Source organism: Pelobates fuscus, chromosome 5 (assembly GCF_036172605.1).
Source record: "Pelobates fuscus isolate aPelFus1 chromosome 5, aPelFus1.pri, whole genome shotgun sequence".
Classification (NCBI taxonomy): domain Eukaryota; kingdom Metazoa; phylum Chordata; class Amphibia; order Anura; family Pelobatidae; genus Pelobates; species Pelobates fuscus.
The window spans coordinates 367,160,142-367,183,650 of record NC_086321.1 but is presented as its reverse complement, the minus strand read 5'-3'; the positions used below and the strand labels follow the sequence as shown (position 1 = coordinate 367,183,650).

The window sequence follows — 23,509 nt, the reverse complement described above, 5'->3', positions numbered from 1 at the left end:
AAAAGTCGCCTAACCAACCGAGACAGCCACTAGTGGGGGAGTTAACCCTTCAAAGTAATTATTGCAGTTTCTCAAAAACTGCAATAATTACAATTACAATTGCAGGGTTGAGGGGACTGGGGCAGTGCACCCAGAACAGGTCAATGAGCTGAAGTGGTCTGGGTGCCTATAGTGTCCCTTTTAACTCCGTACTTTGAAGACAGAGCTTGTTCATTCTGCCCAACAACTTTCTCGGATGGTCTGAAGTTTCAAGTCCTTTTTTGAATGGGTAGCTAGTGTTTAGCCTGCTTAGTGGAGCTCAGACAGAGTTGTCCTGATTGATGCCTCATACCTCACCCAAAGTTGCTTGGCAGAGAAATTTGGTTCCTTATTCAAATGTTGGGGGTTACAATATTCATAAATGGTTGAACTCCTTAAGGAAGGTGCCATAACAACTCCATTGCGATGACGTTGTTGTGGTGCCATTAAAGGTTCTATAATGATATTAATATATATTTTTTTTAAATATCTAGAAAATGTCGAATAACATTTAACTCCTTCTTTCAATGCACAGCCACCGCCCCGAACAAATATTGGTTTGCAAAGAAACAATCAGAACGAATTTAACAGGAAAGATTAATTGTCTGTGCATCTCTTTTAGAACGGTTTATTGACACTATTGTCTAATAGTCACCATAGTAACCTGCCTAAACTTTATCGCTAGAATCATGTGTCAAACTGTGTATAAAAACTGAACACTTCTGAGACTTAGAAATAAAACCATAGAAACAAAATATTTTCAGTGGCACATCAGAAAAACAAAAGTTGTAAAAAGGGGAAGAAATGGTGAGTTTTCTTCACTTTGCTAATTTGGTCAAAAGCTATTTCCTCCTTTTTCCATAAAAAAATAAATAAAAAAAATAAATTTACAGGAAACCTTTTATTTCCCATCTCTCACAATAATCTTAACTTTTAAGAGCGACAGTTAACAATTTAATTAGTTTTTTTGTCCGTTTTGCTACTATTTAAAACCTCAATTATTAACAGTGCTTTGGGAAAACATTATTAAATACACATTATTACATTATTTTTTGGACTGCTGCTAGCTTGAATTTGGGCAAAAGATGTGTTTCCGTTGAAAGATTGTCAGCTCTGTTATTTATAAAGTAAGAGTATGTGAAGGGGTTTATTTACTAAGCAGTGAGTTCTCAAAATCGAAGCCAACTTACGCGGAGTTGGGAAAAATGTCTCCCGCTATCCTGTGCCCCCAACTTGGCTATTCTTTTATGTTAAAACTGATCGGAAAGCTGTGCAATGCACTAAGGATGACGTGGCTGCACGTGAACTACACTAATCTAGGAAGTTGCGCAATTTACAACGCAACTTTTCCACCTGATTATTTCTCCACGCAGAGGATGTGACGCACAGTATTGCTTTCTTTATACCTTGGAATCGGATAAGAGGTTACTCCTCCCTTGGGGTTTCCTAGACTAACACACAGGAGGTTAGACCACGTGGTTTGTTTGAGCAAGGCCATTTTCACCTCCTTTTTACATTTTTTTTACAACGCAATTGGGTAAAATTGTCAGTGTTACTCCAACCGCCATGACAACTTCAGTGATTTGCAGTGGTCATGGTGCCTGGAGTCTGTATGTGCGGCGTTCACTATGAAACTCGGCACATGTAAAGTTTACATCTCTGGGGTGTCAGACAGAGTTCAGGTCTGGTGCCAATTCTATTCATATTTGTAAACCTACTGTAGTGTATTTCTGTACCCCTGCACCTTTGCTTGTCCCCTATCATTTTGGAGGAAGAATAGCAATTGGGAACATCCTCATCACAGCTTGCTCTTTGGTATTTCTGAAACTGTTCTAAAACCGCTGGATGGTACTGGTTACATTTGGACCCTCTGTTTCTGTGTAATGTTTTTTTGTAACATTGGATTACTTGATGCAGTTTAAATACTGGATGGCTGATCATATTACCATGCATGTCGTATTTATCATATCTGTTTGAGTTTCTAAGTGGGAATTTGTAATATTTTTATGGTCATTTTGTCTACTTTTTTATGTGCTGAATTGATAATAAAGATTCTATTGAGTTTTATTTGGTGTGCTCCCATGTCATATTTTGATGAGTAGTCTTTGCCTTTGGGTAAAAGGGTAATTACGGTATAATGAGCACTCCAGCACGTAATGCCATGAGCTCCTTGTATATCTATCTGGGTTTCCTTCAAGTCTAGTAATTGCGATTTTCCCTAGTCTGAGAAAATGCTGATGAACAGGAGCGATTCCAGCCACCTTTCTGATAAACACAAAGTAATATAAATCCAAGGAAAATTGGTGTTTGCAATTAGCTGACCCGGAAACATTTGGTTTCCTGAACTTTTTTTTTTTCTCAGCACATTTAATGAAGTTGTAAGTGGAATAAAATGTCCTTAATGGACTCCATGACCGGTCATAACCGGGGCGGCCATGACGTTTACATTTTAGGAACCTTGTTATTGCTGTACATTGTTTTCGGAGAGGAAGGAAACCGGGCACTCTTGGCACTATGTATACAGTCCATGTCCAGATCCCAGCTTTCCCACTGCCTGTATGTTTTGTCTCTTTACTAGGAATGAACAGACAGAGATCGAGAGGTATTTTGCAGATGAAAACGTTACTTTCAACTCTTTAAAAGGACACTAGCGTTAGGAATACAAACCTATATTCCTAACGCTTTAGTACCCCCATCCCTCGTTGTATTAACTATGGGGTCCCTGCCCCACCCCATTTGCCATAAAAAAAGTTTTACTTACCCTTTTCCAGCACCGAGGCTCCCCAGTGCTCACCACGATTTCCTACGATGAAGCTTTCGCATCATGTGACCGAGTTTTACATAGTCGGTGTAGGAAAAGCACCTCTAGTGGCTTTAATTATGACACTAAATGCCACTAGAGGTGGATTTTACCCTGAAATTCAAACTTTGCAGTTAGTAAAAAAAAAAAACCCAAAAAACAGTGTTTTCCATTGCAGGGTTAAGAGGACAGGGACACGGAGCCCAGTCCGCTTTATCTCAGTGGCTGTAAAGTCCCTTTGCATTATCCATGTGTGTTACACCTTAAGGTATAGCATAGCAGATATTCACCCTGCATCTGGGATTCTAGATGTGAGTTTAGAGTAATATAAGCCTTTAAAGAGGCACTCATAGCACCATAACCAATACAGCTCATTGTAGTGGTTATGGTGCTTAAAGAGTTTCTTTGTGCTGCTGTCTTACTGGTTGTTGCTAAACCGTATTTGAGAGTTTTAGGAAATATCAGGACACTCCATGCATGAAAAGGCTGGCCCTTTTAATGTCTCATTAGTTGTACATCTGAGAGTAGAGGACTAACCTGCTCAACCAGCAGGCCTTCCAACCATCCCGATATCAGTCTTAATTTTTAGGTCCTGTCCTGCTGTCCCATCTTAGTTACCTGGTGTCCTGCTTTTGGAGACACCAGGGAACTGTCTTCTCTGCAGGCTGGCCTTACATGATTGTCCGTCAACCCAATTTACATTTATGTCGGGCTGAACTGCCAGTATTCGGGTGCCCATCTCCCATTGGGCACAGCCAGTGACACAATAGCATCACTGGAAGGCCCCCTTTACCTCCATCCCACCGGCGTCTCAGCTCTCTGGATGCCAGAGTTGCTCTCTAACGTTGGACAGGCTTCAGCAGAGGGGTGGTCTTTGGGAGTAATAAAGAGAGAAAAATATACCCAATAAGGTGGTCGAGAGCAGAGAATCTCCTAAGCAAAATAAAAACTTTCAGATTTTATTTTTTGTTTTTTGTTGAACCTCTCAGTAATGCTTAGCCACACCATAACCAGCTGTTGTGCTATTTTATTCTGAAAGGAGGGACTTCCATTTGTGCAGACGTGCCTCTTAACTAACTTCATACCAAAGGGGTTTATGATAAACACTAATGAATGTTGCAAGTTCTGAAAGCCCTAAATATGTAATGTTCAGAGCAATACATAGATATAAACAGAAGCAGACATAACCACAAGATCAAGGGGAAAAAACATTCTACAATAAAGGTTGTAGATGCATGGAATAGCCTTCCAGCAGAGGCCATTCTGCTCAGGAAACAGACGTTGCGTGTACTTTTAGATACAGAATGGGATTTTATTATCTGGCAGGATCATTGTTTATTAATGTATTGCCCTTCTTCAGTAGAAGCTAAAATGTGTTCTGGCAACTTCGCACAGACGAGTAAACGAAAGGTGAGCTCTGGAGACAGCCCTGAATTCTTAAACGGCAAATGAGGCACGAGGCTGTGCTTTGCAGAGATGAAATCGGCACGTTTGCGAATTGTCAAAGATAAAAATGGAATTGTGGCTAACTCGAACAGAATGAAATAAAAAAAATACAAAATTACAACATTAAAAGAACAACGCTGAGCTTATTAGTTAAAAGTAAAATGCATTATATTTAGGAACAGCTTTGCAAAATATAGGCTGAAACAGCCAATTGGTGGAAAAACTCTCTCTAAATCAACCAACCTGTGTATTTTTTTTTCCATTGCTTCTTTTTTTTTTTTTTTTGTGCTAAATTCCGCAGTTTTATTAAATTGTTACTTTAACCACCATCACCACCTTTACTTTTATAAGTGGTCATGGTTGCCGGAATTTGTATGTGCAGCGTTTCAAGCTGAAATAGTTGAAGTTTTGTGCTGGGGCTAGGGTTACACCCCCGGCACACGTGATTTAGCAAAGCCCGGAACTCTGTTCCAAATTGCCTAATATGAGTTCTGTGCAAAAAGTATGCGTGCAACAGATACGCGTGCAACAGATGTAATGAGCGTCTTCCTTCCAGGCAGAGCACCTGCAATGGGAAGCTTCAATGTCCACTCCCTCCATGTAATTATATATATATATATTTAATTATTATTATTATAGAGAGAGGCTTTTTTGAATTTTTAAAAACATTTTTAACCCCTTAAGGACCAAACTTCTGGAATAAAAGGGGATCATGACGTGTCACACATGTCATGTGTCCTTAAGGGGTTAAACAAATACTTTATCCCTCTGTCCATCCTTTCCCTACCCGGGCCAGAGCTCTGAGCCAGTGAAATTCTCTGGGAAGCATTTATCAGATGGGGAGTGGAGTTCAGCAATGGGAGCATCACCTGGTGCTGGATTCCAGATACGTTTACAGCTTATTTTCATAGGTTTTAAAAAGGGGACCTGATAAAGTCCAGTAAGGCATTCTAAATTTAAAAAAATCAGGTAAAACAAACAATGTAACTAACAATTTAAGGTCTGCTATGTCCGTGCAATGTACATTACCAACATGTACCATACACTAGGAAACATGGAAAAATAAGGAAAATAATTCGTCCTGCTTCGTATAAGGGTTGTCCAGACTGCATTCCTTTCTGAATTGACCATAATGCTCATTTTATTCTTCCCTATAAGTTTCGCAGACACCTCCATACATTCCGAGCACAGTGCCTCAAATCTGCACAGGAGGGATCAATCTCGGAGGTGAACAAACCATGGAAGGAGTGAAATCCGCTCTCAGCTAAAGTGGTACTAGGTGAAAAGTTTGGGCAATGCCAGCGCTAATTGCCAGTCTTTAATACCAGGCATTAACTTGGAAAACCCAGAGTCTTTGGGTAAAACAAAGTTCACAGTATTTTAAGGAAGAGAATCACCTAGCATAACCCATGAATTCTACATAATCCCATCCGAATACAAATCTAAATCTCAATGCAGGGAGTTTTAGACCCCTGTACTCTCAGCAGTCATGTTTTTGGAATTGGTAGCATTTCTAAGTTAGACATAAGGAAGTGGGTCGGGATTCCATATGTCAAACAAAGGCTGGTTTCACACTGGAGGCATTGTAGGCCGAGATGGCAGTCGGATCATGGCCAAGGTTATACATTACAAACCAGCCTTTTGTTCCCTAAAATTCAGCCCAAAGCATCCGCTATAATCCGGGCGTAGCATGGTGTCCTCCTCGCTCCGATCTAATTAGTTACATTGAAATATTCCGAAAAAGGAAAAAAAAAAATTAAAACAAGCCTTTATGTTGTGTCCACCCCAAATGACAAAGTGGCGTTTGAATGAGCAGCCCGTGACAAAGTGAGGAAAGGAACAGATTTCCCCTGATTGCTCCATACGTTGACCTTGAGAGCTGCATTAGTCTGCACGTTGGGCACTTCCTCCCATTATTACTCTGTGTGTGTGTGCTCTAATCCGTTCTCGTTAGTAGGACCAGAGACCAAGAATTCTCCTGCAACAGTCGTGAGACAAATTCCTCAACTCTTTCTGGTAAGACGGCCACAAAAGTGGCATTAGCCAAAGAACTAGTGGACCTGTCTGAGGCAGATGGGATTGCCCAGCAATTTTGCTTTTAAAACTGATCAGCTCTGTAATCTATAACTGTTCGCTATACAATTAGTGTAGCCCACTGTTTGTCATGTACTTATTTTATAGAATGTAGCTAACAGAGATTTGTTCACAAATCTATTACAAGCACACATAAATTGCAACATTCTAGCATGGGAATGCAATCTCTTTCGATAAAACGCAGGGCTTTTAATAAATAACTGCATCATGCATTTTACATGTGTTTTTGTCTGGGATTTTCTCTGAATTCAGAATTTTAGCAAATTAAGGTCTCGATTTAATATGTTTTCCTAATGATTCGATGCTGTTTAAAAAACTTTGGGACTTCTGTAGATAAATTATTCTAAACATTTTTCTTTTAGTAATGAGCCTAATTACATATTGACTATTTCAGTACAAATATTTGGAATCTAATGTATAACTTTATTATTCACTAACGTTTAAATTGTCAGGAATTCAAAATTAATTTCAAATTTTAGGTCACAATAGCAGAGTTAAGCTGGGGAGTTTTTTTTCCGTCTTAATGTAGTGGTTCTGGTGTCTACTCCCTATCCCTGCAGGCTTTTTTTTTTGAATTCTTTATTTTTGTTGTGCATTCTGTGTGATACATAGGTGATTTCATTGCCACAACAGCAATAGTGCAATAACATCTAATGAGAGATTGGTACATGGCAAGCGGTAGTACTGCACATTTTTGGTATGAGAACATAACAGGTTAATTAAACATTTCAGATCAAGAAACGGTGAAAAATATTGTAAGCTAACAATATAGGATGGGTTAGTCGGTAGAGCAAAAATGAATGCGGCTACATCCTATACCAATGAGAAGAGTGCTCAAGCGGCATTAGAAAATAAAAACATATAACAAAACATGAAACGTGCGATAATAATAATTGCAGCATCATCGTGTCACTATGTAAGCGTTGCCCCATACTATCTAGTGCTTTAAGGGTAGGCTTAAGTTGATCGCTTAAAGCGATGTGCGCCTTAGGATGGGCCCCTGCAGGCTTTTTTAAATGTTAACACTGCCTTGTCAGAGAAAAGGCAGTGTTTACATTGCTGGTTAGTAACACCTTTAATGGTCCTCTCCCTCCCACCCCCATCCCAAGTTGCTGAAGGGGTTAAAACCCCTTCAGTGACTTACCGGAGTCCAGCGCCAATGTCCCTCTGCGCTGGTCAGGCCCTGCCTACTCTCCTCCCCCGCCAACTTCAGCCGGCGGGGGAAACCTAATGCGCATGCGCTGCAATGCTTTCCTATGGGGATTTCGGCTACACTGGAGGTCCTCACATAGCGTGAGGACATCCAGCGTTGCTTAAAACACTTTTCGTGTTCTGAGAACCCGGAAGTCCCTCCAGTGGCTGTCTGATAGGCAGCCACTAGAGGAGGACTTAGCCCTGCAAGTTTATGAAAACTGCAATAATTACTCTTGCAGGGTTAAGGGTAGTGGGAGTTGGCACCCAGACCACTCCAATGGTATCCCTTTAAGTTTGATGATCTCCGCCACGGCGAGACCAGTGTGGGAGACCTTATTGTTGCTTTGATAGGGGACCAGTGACCTACCCAACACTAGTGTCAAAAATACACATTTATGTTCCTGATACTATAGCATTCCTCTAGGAATAATTAGCAATGTGCTGATATTGGTTACTTTATTTCTCTTGCTGTCAGGTTAGAATGAATCGTTAAAAATAAATTGTCATGTTAGAGCCCCTCTGATGGTATGTCTCACAAAGAGAAACGTTTTCTACAGGAAGTAGAACCAAACTTCAAATTTCACAGTAATAGTCACACAACTCATTCCAAACAAACTTGCTGGTTACATTGTAGGAAAATCCCTATTTTCATGATTTATAGGCAGAATAGAACACGACGGAGACCACCTTCTACTCTCAGAATTTCTCATTTCCTGACCGGACGTGAGACACTTGAGGCGAAAGCTCATAGAAGTGAAATTATTTGAGGATTTGTTTTAAGTGGTTACAGTGGAGTTTCAAAAAAATAAAATAAAAAATCAAATTATATTTTCGGTGATGATTCCATTGTGTTATCTAACGTTCCAATTCACTTTGGTGTAAAGGTACTGCAGCTGATCCGCACATGGCTGGGGCACTACAGCCAACCCGCACGTGGCTAGGGCACTGCAGCCGATCCGTACTCAGCCGGTGACCTGTAAATTGGGTAGGAGTCTTGCCAACAATGATTCCGCTGAGCACTATGGGACTTCTCTGTTTGCTCTCTATACGCATCTAAAGTCTCTACTGTTCAGTATGGGAGCTTGAATCTCTCTATCATAAGTCTATTCTGGGAGAGAAAATTAGAACTCCAGTTAGGATCTCATTATAGATATAATAGATGGCCCAATGAGTGGTCAGCTGCCACATTCTCTAATTAAAAAGCTTGTGAGTTCTCTGCCTAATTCATTGCTTCAGTGTCATCGAGGATAATATTTGTCTCTCAGTAAGGAACGAGGGGAAAGCCTGTCTGTTTGTATTAATTTGCCGAATTTGTCAGGGTTTCCTTCACCTGTGTATGCCAAGGGATGTCCGGTATTAAAAGAAACCACATTCGGTAACGGTCAGGCCGGTGTCATATGATGTCATGGCTGGCGTGACTTAAGAGGAAGATGGGTTAATCTGGACAGTGATGATTACTGCTTACATACTCTGCTTTGCTGATAAACTAAATTACTGGTAGGAAGAGGAAATGTATTCAGCGTGCTTTGTGTCTCTAACCCCCTCCTTCAGTTCAGTACTGTCAACATCAAAATCACATCCTCTCCTTATGATATAAAACCTTGACTTTCCATCCAATAACATTTACAAGTCAACACGACGTATACAATTGTCGTTTTAGTTTAATCAGATTGTTAATTATTTGTATCAAATAACATTTTAATGATTTGCATGTTAAGCAGCATTATTTAAGATACACTGTGTGCCATCCAGTACCTTCAGCGGGCAGTGAATAGGGCTGGATTTGCCAGAGGGCCGTTGCCTTGCATGGTGATAAAACCTGATTTCAAGTGTGAATGTGTTACTTTTTTTTTTAGAAATAATTTTGTATGTTTTTATTGCAGGTAGAAAAAAGTAGAGTTTTAATGTTTTTATTTGCAGAGGGAACGAGAGATGTACTGCCTAAACCTTTTGTGTGTCCTTCAAATCCTGGGGGAGGTAGGAGAATTATGTGTCTACTGGTACCTGAGGTGTAAATTTGGCCCTGCCATCGATGGCTCCCACAAATTTTGAATAAACCGTGCCTAAGCATCCTGGGAGTAGTAGTCCACAACCACTGGAATGCACCTTACCTAAGCGTCTGGCAGCATTCTAAGTCTGAGATTTATCTGGGCAGAGCGGTGTGTTTTCCACTGCAAATGTTATTCCTATGAAGGGTTTTTGTTTTTTTCAGTCTGATTTTTACAGACAGGAGACTCTGACAAATAGTTTACCAAGTCAAAATAGATAATTAAATAGGTTCATGCAATGTGAGCACAGAGTGAAGTCTCTACATGGGACATGCAGACACTTATGTCATTAATGTTTCCTGAAGAAAGGAGGAAACATTTAACTTATTTTTTATTTTTACTTTTGTATTTTTTTGAGTTGTTTCCATTCAGTCGCTTTATCATGTGCTGTTTCCCCTAGACGTCCTGCCCCCTTTCACCCTGCTTCCTCCCACCTTATACAAGACTTTAAAACCAGTTTGGATCCTGAATTCTACATATATTTTGTACACAACCTAACATAGTATCTATTCTAATAACATGGCTATTTTTACTAAAGTGAGTATTGTGCAGAATTTAAAGTGAAATGGAACGTTTCTCCATTTTGACTACTTAAATTGAAATTCAGCTATGTTTTCATTTTGGCTACTTAAATTGGCCTTGAATTTGAAATGAATTTTGAAATCTTTTTGAATTCCCCACAATTTTCTCTTTAGTAAATAACCTTATAAATGTTAATCATCGTCTTCTTGCTGCGTTGCTAGCTATTTGTTCAGTCAATTAACAAACATAAAAAATAGTTTGCACAGAATAATTACAAATAATTATCTGCAAAAAAACAACAATGCAACTGGTAAACAAAAACTAAAGATGTTGGGACCTAATTGGCAAAGGGTAAAGCTTATAAAAATGATTGACAGGGAGTCAAGATCGAGAAACGTTGTTCTAGGATGGAGCTAAATACAGGTGTTCATTTCTACATTTACTTTATTTTTCAGACTTTACAAACACATTTTTTTTGTTAAAGGCATAGTATAGGTGCCATAACCACTACAGCAGTAGTTATGGTGCCAGAAGTTCCCTGATGTCATCCCCCAAGTCAAACAGTTTTTCAAAGCCTTTGAGTCTCAACTGAGTCCCCCGGGCACACATTGAAGCAGACGTTTCTACTTACGCATTAGTGATGTCAAACACGGGCGAAATTCATTGGCTGAGAACATCAACCGGCATTCTCAACTAATGAAGTCCATTTAAATAGGGACAAAGCTCTTAGTGGGACCTTCTGCTTAAGCTATATATGAAGATGAAGCGCTTAAAAATACAAACAAATACATTTAAATTTTAAGCGCTTCACTATAATTCCATACATTTTGAGCTTTTTAGAGTGTTTTTGAGGTTTACACGTGATAGTGGTGAGCAGCTAAAAGTCTTGTGACATATCGACACATACATTTTTTTTTTTTAAGTGCCTTCTATATATTTTAACATCAGTATATGTGAAGATGGGCTAGACAACCGGTATCTGGAGAACAATATATATTTTTTAAACTGTAAAAATAACTTAGCCTGGGCTCGGGGCACCATAACTACTACACCATGCTGTATTGTTTACGGTGCTTATGGTACCCCTTTTAATGTAGGAGATAAGTAAGCCTAACATAAAAATCTGAGACGTTACATTTCTATTTAATGTAGGGTTAATCTAATAATTAATAATAAAGGATTTGTTTGCTACGTGGTTTTAACTTTCCTTCCGTGCTGACGGCACACAACGGACTGTGTAAAATAAACCGTATTTTGAACACTCACTGCTTTATGACTAACTTGCGTTAGGTTAGTACGGTGACTATGACAGACTGGCTGAGTGTTCGAATCACTTGTGGCCCTGCCATGTATACATTGTGAGTGAGCCTTGTTTACTGGGATTAGTAATTTCCTGCTGTCATTGCAGGTCACAGCTATCCCCGGCTGTCAGTAAAAGGAACCGTGATAGCCAGCAGTTTGCATGCACTCTCTCCTGCCATTGTTTTACTCTCCGAAAACCCTGGAGTTTAATTTCATGCTTTGAATGCCAACTTCAAACCGCAGCGGCCCTGGCTGCGATTTTAAACAGGGCAAACGCCTGGCCAGAACAGGAATATTACTGGCGGGTACATCAAGAATCTATTAAAAAAAAATTTAAGTGACATTTGGTCGATAGTTAACTCCTTCTTCACTGCATAGTAGTTCATTTAAATGTAGCAAGACTGTTCTATATATATATATATATAAAGATAGAAAAAAAACCTGCACTCACGCTTTTATATAGCTCCAATACTGGGTACATACGCCAAAGCTCTAGCAGACACAGATAACAGTAAAGAATGGCTGCTCACCGGATTTAAAAAAAATCTAAAAAAAATTATTGAGACATATTTAAAAAGACCAACGTTTCAGTCCCAGCTCGGGACTTTCCTCAGGGTCTAAATAGCAGACCCTGAGGAAAGTCCCGAGGTGGGACTGAAAGGTTGTTCTTTTTAAATATGTCTCAATAATTTTTTTTTTATTTTTTTTAAATCCGGTGAGCAGCCATTCTTTACTGTTTTTTGTGTGTGTGTGTGTGTGTGTGTGTGTGTAAAGCAAAAACCAAAAAAAGGTTATGGTGGGGAAACATTGTGATTGAAAATCCCTTCCATCTGAAGTATGTGGATAGTTAAAGGGACACTATAGTCCCCCAGACCACTTCAGCTCAATTAAGTGGTCTGGGTGCCAGGTCCCCCAGGTTTTAACCCTTCAGATGTAAACATAGCAGTTTCAGAGAAACTGCTATGTTTACATTGCAGGGTTAATCCACCCTCTAGGGGCTGTCTCCCTCACAGGCGCTAGAGGCACTTCTGCGATGCTGGATGCGAAAATCTCATCCAACGTGCAGAAAGTCCAAAGGAAAGCATTGAGAAATGCTTTCCTATGGACTGTTTAAATGTGCGCACGGCACATTGTTTAAATGTGCGCACTCGGGAGCTGACGTCGGCGGGGGAGGAGAGTTCACCAGAGCCAAAGGAGCCCGGCGCTGGATTAAGGTAAGTAACTGAAGGGGTTTTAATCCCTTTAGCCCAGTGGGAGGAGGACCCTGAGGGTGGGGGGAGGACCTAAGGGTTATATACAGTGGTGTATCTTGGTTTTGTGCTGCCCTAGGCAGGACAAAACTCAGACACTCCCCCCCCCCGCGCGCGCGCGCCACCCCCACCCAACCCTTCCCCCCTGCCCCGCCTTCTAAATACACACACATTCACTGACAGATACGCATACACTAGCTAACAGACACACACAGTCAGACACACACAGTCGGACACACACACACTAACAAACACACACAGTCGGACACACACACACTAAAAGACACACACAGTGAGACACACACACTAACAAACACACACAGTCGGACACACACACACTAACAAACACACACAGTGGGACACACACTAACAAACACACACAGTCGGACACACAGTCGGACACACACACTAACAGACACACACAGTGAGACACACACACAGTCGGACACACACACACTAACAGACACACACAGTCGGACACACACACACTAACAGACACACACTAACAGACACACACTTTCGGACACACACACTAACAGACACACACACACACACACAGTCACAGACACACACACACTAACAGACACACACACACTAACACACACAGTCACAGACACACACACTAACAGACACACACACACACTATCAGACACACACACACTATCAGACACACACAGTCAGAGACACACACACACACACTCACATGAACACATTTTTTTTTTTATCATTTACTCCCCCCCCCAGCCTCCTTACCTTTGGGAATGCTGGGGGTGGGGGGGTTCTCCCATTCCCTGGTGGTCCAGTGGCTGCAGGGCGGCACTGGCGGGCAGGCTGGGCGGCCGGCGAGGGAGCTCTTCCCCTGAGCTCTCTGCTCAGCTCCCTCGCGCGCCGCCCGCAGAGTGAGGCTGGGAGGCGGAGCCGGAATATGACGTCATATTCCGTCTCCCAGTCTCACTCTGCGGGCGGCGCGCGAGGGAGCTGAGCAGAGAGCTCAGGGGAAGAGCTCCCTCGCCGGCCGCCCAGCAACCAGCCCAGCATGTCTGTTAGCCGCAAGGCTAACAAGACATTTGCCCTGGGCATTTGGGGGCGGCATTTTTTGCCGCCCCCTGGAAAATGCCGCCCAAGGCAAATGCCTTGTTTGCCTCGCGGCTAATACGCCCCTGATTCCACCCCTTACTATGTTCTAATTACTTTTTTTTTATACCAGGTATCACTGGGCACATTCCACCCCTTACTATGTTCTAATTACTTTTTTTTATACCGGGTATCACTGGACGCATTCCACCCCTTTACTATGTTCTAATTACTTTTTTTATACCGGGTATCACTGGGCACATTCCACCCCTTACTATGTTCTAATTACTTTTTTTATACCGGGTATCACTGGGCACATTCCACCCCTTACTATGTTCTAATTACTTTTTTTATACCGGGTATCACTGGACGCATTCCACCCCTCACTATGTTCTAATTACTTTTTTTATACCGGGTATCACTGGACACATTCCACCCCTTACTATGTTCTAATTACTTTTTTTTATACCAGGTATCACTGGGCACATTCCACCCCTTACTATGTTCTAATTACTTTTTTTTATACCGGGTATCACTGGACGCATTCCACCCCTTTACTATGTTCTAATTACTTTTTTTATACCGGGTATCACTGGGCACATTCCACCCCTTACTATGTTGTAATTACTTTTTTTATACCGGGTATCACTGGGCACATTCCACCCCTTACTATGTTGTAATTACTTTTTTTATACCGGGTATCACTGGACGCATTCCACCCCTTACTATGTTCTAATTACTTTTTTTATACCAGGTATCACTGGACACATTCCACCCCTTACTATGTTCTAATTACTTTATTAATACCAGGTATCACTGGACACATTCCACCCCTTACTATGTTCTAATTACTTTTTTTATACCAGGTATCACTGGACACATTCCACCCCTTACTATGTTCTAATTACTTTATTAATACCAGGTATCACTGGACACATTCCATCCCTTACTATGTTGTAATTACTTTTTTTATACCGGGTATCACTGGACGCATTCCACCCCTTACTATGTTCTAATTACTTTTTTTATACCAGGTATCACTGGACGCATTCCACCCCTTACTATGTTCTAATTACTTTATTAATACCAGGTATCACTGGACACATTCCATCCCTTACTATGTTCTAATTACTTTATTAATACCAGGTATCACTGGACGCATTCCACCCCTTACTATATTCTAATTACTTTTTTATACCAGGTATCACTGGACACATTCCATCCCTTACTATATTTTAATTTCTTTATTTACCCTGGGCACATTTCATCCCTTACTATATTCAAATTACTTTATTTTTACAATGTAAAACTGGGCAAATTCCATCCCTTACTATATTTTAATTAGTGTATTTACCCTGGGTATCACTGGGCAAATTCCATCCCTAACTAAATTCTAATTACTTGATTAATACCAGGTATCACGGGACACATACCACCCCTTACTATATTCTAATTACTTTATTAATTCCAGGTATCACGGGGCACATACCACCCCTTACTATATTCTAATTACTTTATTAATTCCAGGTATCACGGGGCACATACCACCCCTTACTATATTCTAATTACTTTATTAATTCCAGGTATCACGGGGCACATACCACCCCTTACTATATTCTAATTACTCTATTAATTCCAGGTATCACTGGACGCATTCCACCCCTTACTATATTCTAATTACTTTATTAATATCAGATATCACTGGGCACATTCGACCCGTACTATATTATAATTACTTTATTTACCCTGGGTATCACTGGGCACATTCCATCCCTTACTATATTCTAATTACTTTATTTACCCTGGGTATCACTGGGCACATTCGACCCCGTACTATATTATAATTACTTTATTTACCCTGGGTATCATTGGGCACATTCCATCCCTTACTATATTATAATTTATTTATTTACCCTGGGTATCACTGGGCACATTCGACCCCGTACTATATTATAATTACTTTATTTACCCTGGGTATCATTGGGCACATTCCATCCCTTACAATATTCTAATTAAATTATTTATCACAGATTTCTTTGGGTACATTCCATTTTAGTGATGCTCGGGATAAATAAAGTGTTTCTGTATAAAAAGTGATTATTATGCAAAGTAAAAACCAATGGAAAGCCCCCATTGATTGGTTCACTTTAAACTTGCTACAGAATTGCTAATTGTCCGTGCATAACTTAAAACAATCCTACTATTATTTTGTCTCTACATAAAGCTATTTTAAGAGGATTGCACACAATTTGCCAGTGGCAGTAGTTTAGGAATCTAAGGGTTAATAGCGCCAGTCAACATCATCATCATCATACTAATAATCTAATTAAATTCAATTTTCTTGTTCTCTTTGCACAAAATGAGCAGTGCAATTTGTCAGCCGCTCATTATGCAAGAAACAGTCCATGACCTTTTGAAAGTTCTTATTTTCAATTAAGCCAGAGCATTATTAGAAAATCTGGCCGCGTTTTCAATCCAATGCATAACTGGAGCAAACAGCTCCAGCCCTCAGGGGTCCTAATAAATAAAACCCTTGTTTATTAGGAGGGTTTGTCTGTCTATGCTTTAATCTACAGAGAAACCGTTGTTGTACTCTAGATCCAGTCGCGATCAGAAGAACCTGTAGGAATGTGTTCGATCAGCAGTGACCAAATGATAGATACAAAGATGTTGATGTAAAACAATGAATGCCAGAATGCTTTGTCAGTCTACAACCATCATCTTAGAACCAGAGAGAGATATGACACTTCTCAGACAGGCACGTAATAGGTTTAATAAATGAATTGAGGTAATACATCTTTATTTTTCCATTCCAAAGGATTAGTCATTTTTCATGGTTATAAAAATAATAATAATAAAAACATAAACTGCGATGTATTGGCGTCTCAGTGATTTTAAAATACATTCATGTAAGTTAATGCCGTTGTATACTCCCATATAAGGCCTATTTGGGCGCTGCACCTACCTCCTGTTTTACCCAGATTTTTACCGGACAAGAGAGACTCTGCACCTGGTCTTCAAGCTGCCATTGGACTGTTATCATCTTACAAAGCGCTGAATTATAGTTGTGTGCTATCCTCAGTTATTTAAACGTGCATAGGGATTTGGGATAATGCGCAAGTAACTCTTTACAGGTGGAAATGGAAGCAGTGGTTTTTCCAGTCTGAAGGAGTCTGAGTTCATATTTCTCCACTATCATACCAACTCAAACCTTGTTTAGGCAGAATACTTTATCACTGGGTCAAGATGGCAGGATAACGTGGAAGTATTCCGTTTTGATTTGTCATAGCAACTCATACCAGAAGGACTGACGGTGCTTGACATAGCAAGGTAGGTGTCAAACTATTCCTAAACAGTTTATGAGATTACTGGCATACAGCACCTGGGAACTCCAGTCAACATGACCACTACATCAATCCAACATGTAATACTTCCATCACCTTTGTTTCATAGAAAGTTGACTTTTACTGTGGAGGAGTTTTAAAGGAACACTATAGGGTCAGGAACACAAACATATATTCCTGACCCTATAGTGGTAAAACACCATCTCTACCCCTCTGGTCCCCTCTTGCCTCCCTAACTATCGTAAAATCTTACTTGTATTCAAGTCTGCAGCAGTTGCTTCCGAACTGCCTGCTTGGCTGACGTTATCAAAAGTGATTCTCTGAGCCAATCACAATGCTTTCCCATAGGATTGGCTAAGACTGTCAAGGAGGCAGATCAGGGGTAGAGCCAGCACAATCCAAACACAGCCCTGGCCAATCAGCATCTACTCACAGAGATGCATTGAATCAATGCATCTCTATGAGGAAAGTTCAGTATCTCCATGCAAGGGGTGGAGACACTGAATTCAAGTGCTCCACAGTGTGCAGCACTGCACCAGGAAGCACCTCTAGCAGCTATCTAGGAGTGGCCAGTGGAGGTATCCCTTTGCTGTGATGTAAACACTGCCTTTTCTCTGAAAATAGTGTTTTTCTGCAAAAAGCCTGAAGGGAATGATTATACTCACCAGAACAAATACAATAAGCTGCAGTTGTTCTGGCGACTATAGTGTCCATTTAAATTATAGTAGAGGTAGCAAGACATCACTGAGTTTTGGTGGAAACTAGTAAATGGCAGGAAAGTGTATTTTTGGAAAAACTTGTGACAAAGCTTCTAAAAAGCCAAGTTTCATACTATGAGGTGTTCATTCTGGCATCAAAATCCCACTGACTTCATCTCTTCTAATCCACGGAGATTTGTTCTTACGAAGAATGTTAACATTTTATGAAATAAAAATTAAAAAAAAAAAGAAATAAAACCAATGGATTAAAATAGATGCATCTAAAAGTTACACTAAAAAAAAAAAAAAAAAAAGGAAAACCAAACAAGAAAACAAAAATAAAAATCTTGGATTGTCAGTAAAACTAAAATGTGCAAAAAGTTCCTCTATGAACATACTTTTTGTGACTTTCATTAAAACACGTTTTGCCAAAACATGATTTAATATAACTAGCAAATTAATGAAACCATGGCGAGATCAACACAACATGCTCGCTAAGCTGACAAATCATACACCAGGAACAAAATACTAGTGGAGAAGGTCTGCCAGGATGAATGAGTCAGTTTACCGGACAATGACGTGCTGTTATTATTATTATATTATATTAATTGTTGAAGAACATCTACCCAACTGAATGTTTCAGTTTACCGGACTATGACGCAGTCTTATGATAACTAAACTGTTCTGCTAACATACTGGGGGTCATAACGTGACTTGCGGTCCACAATAATACACAGGTTACTCTTTTTGTAAATGAATGTTAATTGGTTTTGTCTATAGAGGATCCCGCCGTCTCACAGGGTCTTCCATAAACCTCAATGCTGTACTCCTGCGCATGCATAGCCAGATAGTAGTAAAAACAAACACACATTTGACTCTTTCCCAGAATACAAACCTTACAGAATGTCTTTGGAAGATGCTGATCAATAAAATATGACGTCTTTGGTGCTGCCATAGACTGTTGTGGTATTCAACGTACATTTAAGGTGAAAATGTCTACATTACATTTACTTGCTTACATTTACTTTACATATGAAATATTTGGCTTAGAAATCTGAAGAAATTTGGCTTTGCTGTAAAAAAATACTATGATTAACAAATAATTCACAAATGGCTTGCATACAGATTGAATTTACCCCCAGAGCTTCATAAAATCCTTATTGCATAGAAAAATATGAATCATTGTTTGTTTTGTTCAATGTTCGGATGAAAATCATCTAAAACCCTTGTTTAGCTCTTGAATGACTAAGGAAGCCAATTATTTCAGCACAATATTCCGTAAGGGAAAACTTAATGAGACAAAATAATATCACAGAGGCTCAGGGAGCTGCAAAAATAATTAAAATAAGAAAAAGGAGTCTGATTAAATCTGATAAAATGGAAAGATCCAATTTTACTGCAAACATTTAACATAAAAAGCAAGTCTAGTAATATTTTAGGGCAATTTGAAGGGTTACTCTAAACCTTTAGGTCAGTTTAAAGGGACACTATAGGCTCTCAGACCACTTCAGCTCATTGAAGTGGCCTGGATGCAGTGTCCCTGTCCCACTCCATCCTGCAATGTAAAACACTGGCGTTTTAGAGAAACTGCAATTATAACTTGAAGGACTAAGACTGCCTCTAGCGGCTGTCAATCAGACATCCAACATGCGGCCCCCCGGATGTTGCTGAACTACAACTCCCATGATTCTTTCAATGAAACAGATAGCCAGGGAATCATGGGAGTTGTAGTTCAGCAACATCTGGGGGGCCGCATGTTCGACATCCCTGCACTAGAGGCATCTTTTGGTCACCTAACGCTGCCTGTCCTCACGCTCTGCATAATGACATTCAGCATCAGTTAAATTCCCATAGGAAAGCATTGAAACAATACTTTCCTATCAGGAGGGCCTAATCCGATCGAAGCACTTACGCACTAGCCCTCCCCTCTGGTGACGTCAAAGGTGTTTTGCCGACCCTGCACGGAGAGTGATTAGTGCTGGTATTGGGTCAGTAAATAAAGAGATTTGTAACACTTGCAGTGCCAGGAGGGAAAGGGGGAGGGGGGAGCGCAAGGGAGTGGTACGACCTGGGGGAATTATAATACAACTTTGTATTCCTTACCCCATAGAATCCCTTTAAGGTTTGGGTCTTATAATGTCCTACTTGGCCTTGCTAATAAGTGCCCCCCGCTCCTAAAAAAAACCCTGTAATCCAGTGCCGGGCGAATACCCACAAGTGGATCTCCCTCCTCTGTCTGACGTCAGCAGGGGCCTCACGTGGTCCAATCACAGGCGTCTTACAGAAAAGTTTGTAACTGGACTGTTTCACCCACACAGACATTGAGCCAAGGGATGGGGAGAGGGATGGATTTTCAATTAACAAAAAAAAAACACAAGTTGTGGGGGGAGAGGGGGATGGGATTTTTACATCTGTTGCCAGCTCACTGTTTGCACGGACGACTGATGTAAAATATGCACAGAATTGACATTAAAAACAGAGTTTCAGAAATATGGAACCCATGGCTAGATGCAGACACCCCCCCCCCCCCCCCCCCGGTAAATCAACTCGGTCCTCGAACACACACCCCATCATGTCGCCGACCACACTGACCCCATAAACACCAAGTCAATCCCCCATCCCGCCCCCCCCCTGCCATCCCTGCCACACAACCCCATCCTGGATGTGGGGGGCCCTGCACGAGTGGCACCATATCCTCTACACTCCCTCCCACCACGCCTAAGGAGCACCCCCACCGGGGCTCCTCGCCAAGGTCCACTGACCTGCCATCAGGCAGCACAGCCGCCCTTACAGTAATCCCACCACCAAACATTGGAACTCAACACTGGCCTGGTACCAACTCCCCCCCTCAGCCCATCTCTAAAGACAGAATTCGAAAGGGGAATGATGAACGGGCATAACTCTCTCACCATCAGAGAGCCCCCAACCGTAGACCAGACAACACACCCTTACTAATACCAAGATGATCCAATATATATCACATATACCAAGTTAACCTGTGTTCAAGTGAATTTTACTCTTGGATGTTAAAACTTTGTGCCAACTTTGTTTCACCCTAACATTCTTCCTTTCTGTACGATTGTTTTACTGAAAAATCAGCAAATAAAGAATCTTTAAAAAACAAACAAAAAAAAACAGAGTTTCAGGCTGCCAACATCATATGTGCCAGAGGTAACCAAGGTCACGTGTGGACCAACGTCACGTGTGGACCAAGGCAACCACATGTAAATATCTCTATGTGTAGCATTTCAAGCTGAAACGCTGCACATCCAGATTCCTACCACCATGACCTCTTAAAATCAATTAAGTGATCATGGTGGTTGGACGAACCCTTTAACCCCTTAAGGACCAAACTTCAGGAATAAAAGGGAATCATGACATGTCACACATGTCATGTGTCCTTAAGGGGTTAAGGAATGGTGGCATGTTACGTTTATCTAATGTTAAGATCAGAAACCTAAAAGTGACACTGACACATTGGAAGAATGTATCATGTTCAGACAGTTGCATTCTTGAGAAAATCTTCCCATGTGACGACGTTAGCAATTCTTATCTCATTACGGTTTGTTTGTTTTTTGTGTTTTTTTTTTGTTTTAAATACAAATAAGCCTCAGCTTTAGCAGATATTTCTTGTGAAATTCATGCAAGCCATTAATGGGGGATCTGTTAGAAATATAATGACTCCCATCATGCAGAGATCCGTTCAATGCAGTAACACTACAGAAGAATTCACTAATCCCTGACTGGGGAGTGCCAAATGGGACGGATGCTGTAACATTTTCTAAGACTAATGAGATTGCAAGCTGTATGGGCTTCAGAACCCCTGGGTTTATTCACAAAACCAGAAACTGTTTAGAAGTGACAAGGAAGTTGTACATTTTAGTCCAAATTAGCCTAACTGGAAAAGTAGCTCATGTGAAGAAACTTCTAATATGGTTAGATTATTTACCAAAAATTTGAAAATAGTTTAGTTGTCAGTTGGTCCCAGTTTTTGTGTAAACATTCAGGGCAGGACTATTCTAAGGCACTGTGGTAAAAAAACGCTATATATATATATAATACAATACAATACTAGACAAAAATCTGCACACCAGTCAAGCCATAAGACTTGATTTTCCCACAGAAATAACAAATCTGCAGTGATGTTACTACCGCAAAGGATTCTGGGTGGGCATATACTAATTAGTTTAACAAAGAATCACAATTGTGGCTTATTCCATTTTAAACATGGATTTCTTTGAGTCTGTGTTTGCTGTATACAAAATATTTGAAACACAACTTAAGAAAAGATGCAAAGCCAGTGAACCACTCATGACTTATGGCTTGACTGGTGTGCAGATTTTTGTTTAACATTGTATTAAAGGATCACTATAGTGTCAGGAAAACAAACTCATTTTCCTGACACTATATAACCAGGGGCGTATTAGCCGCGAGGCAAACAAGGCATTTGCCTTGGGCGGCATTTTCCAGGGGGCGGCAAAAAACGCCGCCCCCAAATGCCCAGGGCAAATGTCTCGTTAGCCTTGCGGCTAACAGACATGCTGGGCTGGTTGCTGGGCGGCCGGCGAGGGAGCTCTTCCCCTGAGCTCTCTGCTCAGCTCCCTCGCGCGCCGCCCGCAGAGTGAGACTGGGAGCCGGAATATGACGTCATATTCCGGCTCCGCCTCCCAGCCTCACTCTGCGGGCGGCGCGCGAGGGAGCTGAGCAGAGAGCTCAGGGGAAGAGCTCCCTCGCCGGCCGCCCAGCCTGCCCGCCAGTGCCGCCCTGCAGCCACTGGACCACCAGGGAATGGGAGAACCCCCCCACCCCCAGCATTCCCAAAGGTAAGGAGGCTGGGGGGGGGGGAGTAAATGATTAAAAAAAAAATGTGTTCATGTGAGTGTGTGTGGTACCTGGTATTAATAAAGTAATTAGAATATAGTAAGGGATGGAATGTGCCCAGTGATACCTGGTATTAATAAAGTAATTAGAGTATAGTAAGGGATGGAATGTGCCCAGTGATACCTAGAGTAAATAAAGTAATTATAATATAGTACGGGGTCGAATGTGCCCAGTGATACCCAGGGTAAATAAATAAATTATAATATAGTAAGGGATGGAATGTGCCCAATGATACCCAGGGTAAATAAAGTAATTGTAATATAGTCAGGGCCGTTTGAAGGAATTTGGGGGCCCCAAGCAAAACAGACATGGAGGCCCCCCAAACTCCAACCCCACCCCCCACATGCACGCTCAAGGTCTGGGCCCCCGGCGCCTGCACCCGGGTCCTTCCCCCCCCCCCCCCCCCCAGTGTCTGCAGGGCCGGTGCAAGGATTTTTGCCGCCCTAGGCAAAAGTAAAGTTTGCCGCCTCCCATGTGACATCACAGTGCCCCACCCATATGATCTGCCATGTTAACTAACACAGTGCTGCAGTGCCGCCGTGTTTACAATAAAAGGCCTGCAGGGACAGGCTATAGACACCAGAACCACTACATTAAGCTGCAGTGGTTCTGGGGACTATAGTGTCCCTTTAATGTGAGGTAAATTAGAGATTAGTGCCACAAATAATATACTAGATTGCCTACTTACAACCAGATGAGGATGATGATGGGCTTCAGCTGCCGTCTGGCTCCACTGGTCTGGTGTAGAACAGGCTCTCTGGAGGCGGTTTGTAACTGTGGTCACAAAAATCAATGTTCTGGGAGAACGAGACGCAGCTCCATTTTTTGAGGGCCATTT

The 23,509-nt window shown here is 41.2% G+C and overlaps 1 protein-coding gene across 5 annotated transcripts in view; it reads left to right on the top strand.

Annotated features, from left to right (window-relative positions):
* Positions 1 to 23,509, top strand: part of GAS7 (growth arrest specific 7) — a 237,151-nt gene that overhangs the window by 82,374 nt on the left and 131,268 nt on the right. The window contains exon 1 of one of the 5 annotated variants that reach the window (XM_063456091.1): positions 6,149 to 6,280. The exons of the other annotated variants lie outside the window; for them this stretch is intronic. The gene's annotated coding sequence lies outside the window, so the exon portion shown is untranslated. Of the gene's footprint in view, positions 1 to 6,148; positions 6,281 to 23,509 lie in introns of those variants that run through there. 5 annotated transcript variants of the gene reach the window in all.